The sequence below is a fragment of the Phaethon lepturus genome, unplaced genomic scaffold (genome assembly GCF_000687285.1).
Source record: "Phaethon lepturus isolate BGI_N335 unplaced genomic scaffold, ASM68728v1 scaffold5521, whole genome shotgun sequence".
NCBI lineage: Eukaryota > Metazoa > Chordata > Aves > Phaethontiformes > Phaethontidae > Phaethon > Phaethon lepturus.
In genome coordinates this window covers 8,503-17,607 of record NW_010516876.1, presented here as the reverse complement: position 1 = coordinate 17,607, position 9,105 = coordinate 8,503, and the positions used below count along the sequence as shown (strand labels likewise).

Below are 9,105 nucleotides of genomic sequence, written 5' to 3'. Positions count from 1 at the left end.
GGAAAAGCTTTGCCTTCAGGAAGGACTAGATGACTAATTAAGTGTCAAGGTCACTCCCAAGATTGGCTAATGAATAACAGTTGGGGTGGAAGTGCCAGCAATCACTACTTCATTTTGTTCAACCTGGCACGTATTGAGAAAGCAGACCTAGCAGGACATTTCTTCAGGCAGACTCAGGTCTGTTTGGGTGGGGAGGGAAAATAAGGACTCAGAAGGGGGATAGGAGATCATTTCAAACTCCCAAAGTACGTTCTGAATTAAGCCTGATTTGGCTTGTCTGGGTTTTGGCGGCGCACTTACTCGGCTGTAGTCACAGTAATAAAAAAACCCCAGTGAAATGACTAATGCTCTGTACAGCTTTGGGAAAATAGGAAGCAGCTGTGGCTCCAGCCTTTCCAGGCTGAAAGGCCTAATTATTGGGAATACTTGGACTGGCACTAGATGAGGTAAACCAGGGCTGTTGAATTGCTTTCATTGTCTCCATTATAGTTGGGCATCTGGGCCCAAGTAGGTGCCATTTTTTGTTTGCAAAGAGGACAGCGGTTAACTCTTCTTTCGTCCAGAGGGATGAAATTCAATATTGAGCTACCTTGTGTGGCTCATCAGCTACTGCTTGGGATCATTGCTTTGAACGGTGACTGTCCCTAGCGAGTGACTGTCCAGAAGTACAGCACTCAACCAATATAAGCTGTCTTCTTTTTCCTGTTGCAAGAGGAGAAATCCATCTCATGTGCAAATGATAGGTAGGGAGGTCCAGCAATGGGGCTTGTCTTCTCTCTCATGCTGTCACACACTCAGTCACATTACATCCTCTTCCAATTTTTTGGCAGGAAGGCAAAGGCTGCATAGGTGAGAGCACCTGCAACATACATATCCATATGTGTATGTGGGTGTTGGTGACAGCTCTGATCCTCTTGCACAATCACAGGAAGGGTTGCGATCAGAGAAGCTGAATTGCATTACATGTTGGTAATGTGCTGGGACATGGTGATGAGGCAGGGGATGGGATATGTGTTTTGGGGGGGTGACAAGAGAGGGAAAAGTACAGCTCAGCTCACCCTCCTCCTCTAGGTCCCATGAAGTCCAGGTTCAGGAGCTCGATGTGGTCAGCCTGCCAAGGAGAGGGCTCTGCACAGACGCGCCTGGCTGACCACAGAGAGCACTTCAGCCTTCTTGGAAAGAGCTGTTGCCTGGCAGCTAAAATTACGTAAAACAGGCCTTGAAATAAGATGCTATTTCTGATCACGGTGGGCAATTAAATATTGGAACAGCTTATTAGGGAAGCTGGCAGGCTCGCCTTTATTTAAGTCTTTGAAATGAGACAGCTAAATGGTTGGGGTGTGCTCTCTGGGCTTGGCTCCTCAGGGGTCTGTGACCATGAGCCCCTGTTCAGGTGCTGCACTTCCAGCAAGCTGCACGTTCGCATCGGTTTGGCATTAAGGCAATAACATGGATTGATCCTCCTGCTTCAGGGCTTCACTCAGCCACCTCCACAGGTCAGAAAAGATCACCTATCCATGCTACCAATCTGGGTGGATCATGAAAGGGGTTGAAGGGCTTTTTTAGTCTTCTTTTAAGTAGAGATGGACCAAAAAACTTGAGATGAACAGGATGAACTAAGATTGTGAAGAAGCTTCTTGCTTACCTTCTCAGAGTCAACGGCTCTGGAGCAAAGAAGGAACTTCACTGGGTTCAGATGGGCAGGTTTTCCCTTTCTCCACGAATAGCTGCCAGGGATCATCAGATCATGTCTCATCCAAACAACTACCTGCCATCACAGGCAACTGGTCTTTTCTATTCTTTGTTCCTGGGGCAAGGGCTGGGATGCTGTGGACTGAGATGCCGAATTCTGTTCAGTGTTAAAGTGAGTGAAGACTTAAAGGCCTTGGGATGAAGAGGAGAATCACTGAGATGATTGTATGTTCTTGATGGTTTCTCAAACTGCTCAGAAGAGGTTTGAATTCCCTGTTTAGTAAATTCAAAGGATGCACAATCCTGGATCCACCTAAACAAGTAACTTCTAAAGTTCTGCATGAGCAGTAACCAGTTTGCCCTGTCTGACAAAAGCTGACCTGTCCCCTCAGGACCCAGTTGCTCTATCTCTTGAACCTTGCACCATCTCCGCCATCTCCAACCACCATCCCAGGCATTATCAAGAAGCAGACCTTCGGCTTAGTGTGTCTTTCTATAATCTGTGCCGTCATCCCCTGTCCACCTCTGGCATCTCCGACTTAGTAGCTTACACACAGTCTTTCTGAGAAAACCACTGATGCTGTGAGCCTTTACCTTTCAACCCCCTGTGAGCCACATGCAGACGGACTTTGCATTAACTCTCCAAACCTACCATTGCTCCTTACTTAAAAAGAGCACAAGGAAGTACTAGGTTTCTGGGAAATAACCACCTTCCAAGTTGCAACAGCCCTCAATCTGTATCTCATCTGTCTCTTCAAATTGCTCAGAGGACATCTGATTTAGAAGGGCAGGCAACTCACGATTTATCTCCTCTGACTTTGCCTAGTCTCTGCAGCTGCCTCATTTCCACCTGCCATAAATCCTAGCTCAACACCTTGCTCCATCCAGAAAATCTTGCTCATCTCTCCAGACCTCTCTTTATGACCTCCTTTGTCCTCTCTGTTTATCTCAGTGCTGGTAGCTTTCCAGCAGTCTGAACTTCAAGCAGATGGTCTTGGGAAACTGATTTGTAGGAGCAGATTTTTCCCAAACTGCTGCTATTTCTGAATCCTCCCTCTAAAATTTTAACAACTGACTATTTTTCCTGGGAACAGTAGAGCTGTATTGTCCCAGCAAACTTCTCAACAATGTAAGAACAATGTAAGAACAATGTATTGACAATTAAATCTGAAAGCCTTAACACCCGCCACAACTCCCAAGTCATGCAGTCTGAGTTTCCACATTCATCACGCTGGATGCAGAGCCCAGTCCTCAGCAGTGACTGGCGCTGGAAAAGGGAGAACAAACTGGCTGAACGCGGAGGCTGGCAGTCCTTGCATTGGTGTCCTATAGAGAAGGTTAGAGCACCCACCCTGCTCTTGACTGACTGTTTTCCTGGGAAGTCCTTCTTCCCTGGGATGCCTTTGCAAGCAGCAGGCTCTGCCAGGCAGGTAGCATCTCTGCATGGAGAGGGCAGCCCTATTAGACTCAAAGCTTTCAGAGGCAGCAGCAGAGTCTGATCTGCAGTAACTTCCCCCCGAGATCAGTCCCAGTGCCTGGTAACAAACTCTTCCCTCTGAAGATCTGTGAGAAAAAACAGTGGCACAAGAAGCTGCTAAAAGCCTTCGGCGTGCAAGCGCCTTGCAGCAGCGTTGCCCTTGGTATGGTGCCAGCTGCATTATTTTCAAATAAAATAACGCAGCTTGGTGCACACCTACTTTAGAGGTATCCATTCCACCTCCGGCTCCTCTTCAGAGGTTATTGAGTCAGTAATGGTACGGAGCCATCCCGGGAGAAAGGCGAGCATGTAGATTGCCAATTCATTACGAACAAATCTCTCCTTTCTTTCAGCTCTTTATCCACTGGTGAAAGGGAGAGATCACTGGCTCAGGACCAGCACTGCATCCGCAGGCAGGGCTTTGTGCCACAGCGGGGGCAGGAGATGCATGTAGAAGGAAAACAAAGCTGAAGCCATTTTAATTCCTCTTCCTGGTTTCCAGAGAAGTGGTTCAGGCTATAAACATTCTCAGAAACAAACTTCTAACTACTTAACACCTCCAGGAAAAAAGTTATGATCCTCTCCCACATCAGCAATTTAACGGAGCATTATTTAACCTAATGACTGCAGGTAAGTAAAACAAGAGCTGAGACATCAAGGAGGAGAGCGTGTGTGTTTGGTCACCTGTGCAAGAGCTTCCTGAGCCCTGGGCAGCACCTGCACTTCAAAAGCTTATGGGAAGGGTGTGACAGCTGGAAGTCGAGGGAGACCCTCAAAAGAAGGCATTTTCCCTGCTTCCTATGCAGGGTTAAAAGAGCCCGAAGGAAAGGGAGGGGGCTAGAGGCTGGCATTCACCCACCCTCGCTTGGTTGTCTTAGTTTTAGGTGCTTAAGTCTGAGCAGGGCTCTCCCTGGGTTCCCCTCATCCTGACGTTGGGTCTAGGGCAGATCTGGTGAATCTCAGTCAGGAGGGACTTGCTGTCCCCTTGGCCTACGGGGCAAACCCCCGGGCAGAGAGCCCAGCCTGCCACGCTGCCCTTCACCTCCCGCAGAGTGTGGGAGCTCAGTCCCATCCACCGTGCCCCTGAGACCCTGTTTGCCAGATCTGCCAGCATGAACCGAGCCAAATACCACAAACAAGCCACAGCTAAACCCAAGCACCAGGCCCCCCCCAGCCTTTCCGTCTCAACAAACAAGTCCAAGAATTAATGATTTTTGCTACTGCATGTAACAGTTTTATATTTATTGTAAGAATGTGCATGCATTTATGTGCCTACATGTACGTGTGCAAGATAAAGAGCAGGTTTTCTCTGGTGCACACTTTAACTAGTGCAGCTGAATAAGCCCTGGCTATGAAGACCTTTCTTTGATGGTGATGGAGCAGGGGTGCTCGTCTGGGTCCACTCAGACCAGCTGGACAAACGGTTCCCAGAGCATTGGCTTCCCAGTGGAAAGTGGCAAGATTAATATTGACCCATCCCTCCCCATCAAGAGGAAGGGACTGTTCCAGTTTTGCTCCAGTTCAGACCTGCGAGCATCACATCAAACTTGGGAAGAAAACCCAGGGCTTCTGGAAAAAAAACAGGTTTAGATTTCAGATTGCAAATGAAATGACTTGGACCTAACATGGTGCTCCATAGGTGACTCTGCATTTCCATTGCTGGCCCTATGAGAAGCAATGGATTTATTCCAGGGGAAGGTTTGTTTCTCAAGCTGCAAAGGAAAGCTCACCCTTTGTGTTTGTTGGATGACACAACTCTGCCGAAAGACACCCAAACTGTGTCAAAACAAGCAGGTACCAACCACCCCAACCCAGGCTTCCACGTTTAAGGATGGGGTGCTGAGCCAAAGTGTGAGTTACTTTATATGAGCTTTAAAGCCTTTGAAATGGAGACAGACCTTCAGGAGATCTTCTCTCAAGGGAACACCAGCAACACCTGCCTTTTTGGTACCAGTCACCCATACTAGCATTATCCTCTAAGCTTGTGTGAAACCAGAGGATGTTCAGAGCCACGTACGTGGGGTATTTATCACTGTTTCATCCAGCCCTTCCAAACCAGCGTGTGCTGTGAGGTCACTCTTGCTCATCCGGTGACTTTGTGGGTGCCCTCAGTCTCCACCTGCATCTCCTCTCTTTAAGTGATTGCTCCTTGAGGAGCACCATCCCACTCCTCAGGAAACATCGTGGCTGTGTTTCCTTCCTGAGATGGCTTTTGGTGGCTATTCTCTGTTGTGGTAGGAAAGGGGTCCAGAGAAACAACAGGGCAAATGGAGATGAGGGGGATTACTGGGAATGAGGGGCAGAGGAACATGGGGCAATAAGGAGGCATAATTTTTCCCCTGTGGTATCATGAGCTTTATGATGGATGGTGTTGGTCCATCACGATTTTGTGAGCTAAACCCTGCGCTGCCCAGCTCCGGGGCTCCTGCCCGCTCTCCACGGACATGGCACAGGAAGGAACAAAGCCCCAACCCACAGGGCCGTGTGTCTCGCACTTGCTTGGCATAAAAAGTGAAACCCAGCCCACGCAGAAGCACAGCACCCGGGTGCGGGAGGAGTGTGCAGTCCCATCCTGGCAGAGATGAAGGCCAGCTTTGAGAGAGTAGCACATCAGCTGCGCAAAGCCGGATGGGTGAAACATCCCTGCAATACTGCAAACAGCTTTAGAAAGAGGCATTCACCCGGGACTGCCTTTTGCACTCCGAGCTTCCAATGGGAGTTTCGTCTGAGCATGGGGAAGGAAATCAGGCATCGGAAAGATTGGGGTGGGTGGGATTTGCTCAAACCCGGACAGCTATTTCATAGACAGCAACAAAGTACAGCAATTCAGGCTCTAGCACACTCCCAAAGGGAAGGTGGGTATCTAGATAGTCTCTATCACCCCAAAAAAGAATATGATTTCTAGCACTGCCTGTTTCTGTTTTTGTAAGAGCAGTTTTAAATAAAGGGCCGGACAGAAACCTGTTCTTTCATCCCAGGGCATGGCATCAGGACATTTTTAGGTAGGACAGGTTGGCTGCTCTGAATAGCTCATTCCACAGGAACTGCCCAGGAGTTCAACCATGCAATTTAGCATCCCCTATGCCTCATGTCTTTGACGTAGATATAAGGTAATAACAAGTTTCACTGTTACTCTACCCAGCACTGCCTCAGATAAGCACGAATAGGCTCAGATAAAGGTGGATAACAAATGGTAGGATTTCTTTTTCAAGCAGAGGTCCTTGGAAATCACGGCAACTCAAGCAAATGCACATCGTCTGATGTTGGAAATTAAACGTTACATCTCAGAGGACTTTTCGGTCTGAAGGATGCCAAAGACTTACTGACAATATTCACCCCTTTCTGCATTCCTTTTACACCCAGAATGGGTGGAAATACAGTGGAAATGTATAATCATCCAGGATAAATCATAATTAGGCCCATTTCCAGGGCTGTATTATGTGGAAAAAGAGAGCAAGAGAAGAGAGGTTTTAATGAGTCGTAGGAGCATATATCCCTTGTGACTGTACGATCTGTTTCTCTGAGGGGCCAACAGAAGCTGAAAAATAGATGTGAATAAACAAAGAGCTGGAGGAGAGAGATTTTGGGTGTCCTTCCGCATGCAGTTGGACATTTCATACATAGGAAGCCCAACCCGTGGATTTGTGTCAGTTCCAGAGGGAACTTCAGAAGGCTGCAAGAGAGCCCGTTCCCTGTGACGAAGGAGGGACCCCGAGGGCGGGTGGTGGTGGCACGTGCGTTCCCCAGGGGTGGCTAAAATGGAGCTGGGCCAGGTGGCACAAAGGCAGCACCAAGGCTTTCACTGTGCCCCGAGCTCCGCTTCATTGCGCAGGGCATTTCAGGGCTCTGCTTGCAAGTGGGCTACCATGTATTTAGCTCTATTAAAATTGAGGGAAGGCTTCTGGTCCGGCAGGACGAGCCTGGCACAGAGCAGAGCCCCAGCACCTTCCAAGCACGGGGCAGGTGCCTGAGCCGGTCCCCTGCTCAGCCGGGGATGAACAACTGCAGCACGGGCAGTGCTGGAGGAGCAGGCTGCAGGACAGATCCATCCTGGAGTCACAGAGTCCACGGTGCATCTCCTCCACGCCACATGTCCCACACCTGCACGGGGGCTCGGAACAGAAACAGTAACAACCTCCACGCTTAAAGTCCAGAAAAACTTGTGCGGCTCCATGGAAAAGAGCAGGAGACACCGTGAGCATCTTCATCACCCTTGGCCATGCAAGAGCAGGGTTTTGTCATCTCAACCTAACCAGAAGCCCCATGACACTGAAGAAGGCAGGAGACCAGGGTGACACCGTTTGCGGCCACGGCACAAAACCTTTGCTCCCAGCTGAGAGACCTTGGCAACTGTTGCCACAAAGTCCTGCCTAGGAAATAACGTCATGAGACCTACGTGTCCGCCGGTGGGAAGGGAGCTGGGGAGGAAAAGGGCAGGCTGTTTGTATGGGGAGGAAGAAGGAGGAGGCAAGGGGAGATGGTCAGGGCTTTCCTGACCTGCACCGCGCCGGCTAGTGCCCGTCCTCGCATTTCCTTCCGCCCGGCACCTCAGCCAGCTCAGCAGGGTATGGTAAAGCCCCACAACAAGGCAGGCTGACGCTGTCTGACTGTCTGGTCTCTGTTTTGCAGGCTCTAATCTGCCCATCCAGCGGCGGCGTGTAAAGAACACCTGGATGATTCACCGTCTGAGTGCTGCTCTTGTGGGGCCAGTTCGCTTCAGCCCTCATAACGCTGGCTTACATCTGTACTGGGGTAAGCCTTGAGTAAGTGCGAACCTCCCACAGATGCTAATTCATATTGGTTCTCCTTTGTGTTAAATATTTATGTTAATAGGCATGCCTAAGAAAAATACTGGCAAGTAAGCCCACAGCTCAACTCCATTACAACTCAATTATATCCCGGTGCAATTTGCATCTCAAACGGACAGGATGAGAAAACACTCTGTACTTACAGAGCAAAACAGCCCAGCAGTTCAGCCATTAGCAGATCTATTGATTAAAAGACAACAAGACCTACCCATGAGAACTTCCAACGACTTTTTTGTCGCTGCCTGGACCCATAACCACGTTGCAAAGGCAGGCGAGCTTTCAGCACATCCCCATGGCAGCAAAACACAAACCAAACCAGGCCAAAACAAAACAGCGTTAATTGCTCGTTGTGTGAAATCAAAGCCAGTCTGTGCAGAGAGCTAAATGAAAAGCATGTGTCCTCAGAGCCGATACGATATGTAGCCCGGCCGGGTTCTCGGCGAGCTGAGATAGCTGCTCGTTCCAGCCCCAAACAGTGCTAATCAGGATGGGCTCATGGCTTTACAGTAAAGTCAACCTGGCTTACACCAGGTGAGCAGTTTTTTAAAAAAAATAGGAAATCTATTAATTTTTTGTTTGTTTCTTACTATCTCACAGAACAAAAGTCATCAAACGGTTCTGGTCTTTGGAAATAAAGCTAAGAGGGGTGCGGGGAAGCTGCTTACCTTGCTGGAAAGCACGCGGTGTCCTCGCAGGTCTCCCTTCTCCGCCAGACCCAGCGCCTTCTCTCCTCTTCGGTGTGCTAGTTCCAAGGCACTTTTGTTTGCTGTTCTGCTACCTTGTCAGCTCGGGAACAGCCGTGTTCGGTAATTCAATCCTCTACTTAACCGCAGAGACACTCCTACTCGGAGATCACACCCATTCCCCGCTCACGGAGGGACAAAGAGGGAGTCGGTACCAGAGAGTTTCAACCAACTCTCTGCATCAAATACCCACCAGCTCCGCGTTCACGGAGCAATACTGACCAAGTGCTGCTTTAATTAGAAACCTGTTTTGTCCAGATTTAAAAGGGCAGGGGAGGGTTTTTTCCCCCCTCTTCTCCATCTCTGCTGGACAAAGCGAGGAACGGTGCTGCTCAGTGCCACATTAACGCTTGGGCCCAAGAGTCCCAGCTCCAGTCCCTGCCTC

At 49.2% G+C, this 9,105-nt stretch overlaps 1 protein-coding gene across 1 annotated transcript in view; it reads right to left on the bottom strand.

Annotated features, from left to right (window-relative positions):
- Positions 1 to 8,692, bottom strand: part of LOC104627818 (villin-1-like) — a 36,652-nt gene extending 27,960 nt beyond the window's left edge. The window contains exon 1 of the mRNA XM_010296194.1: positions 8,643 to 8,692. The gene's annotated coding sequence lies outside the window, so the exon portion shown is untranslated. The remainder of the gene's footprint in view (positions 1 to 8,642) is intronic.
- Positions 8,693 to 9,105: the final 413 nt, after the last annotated feature.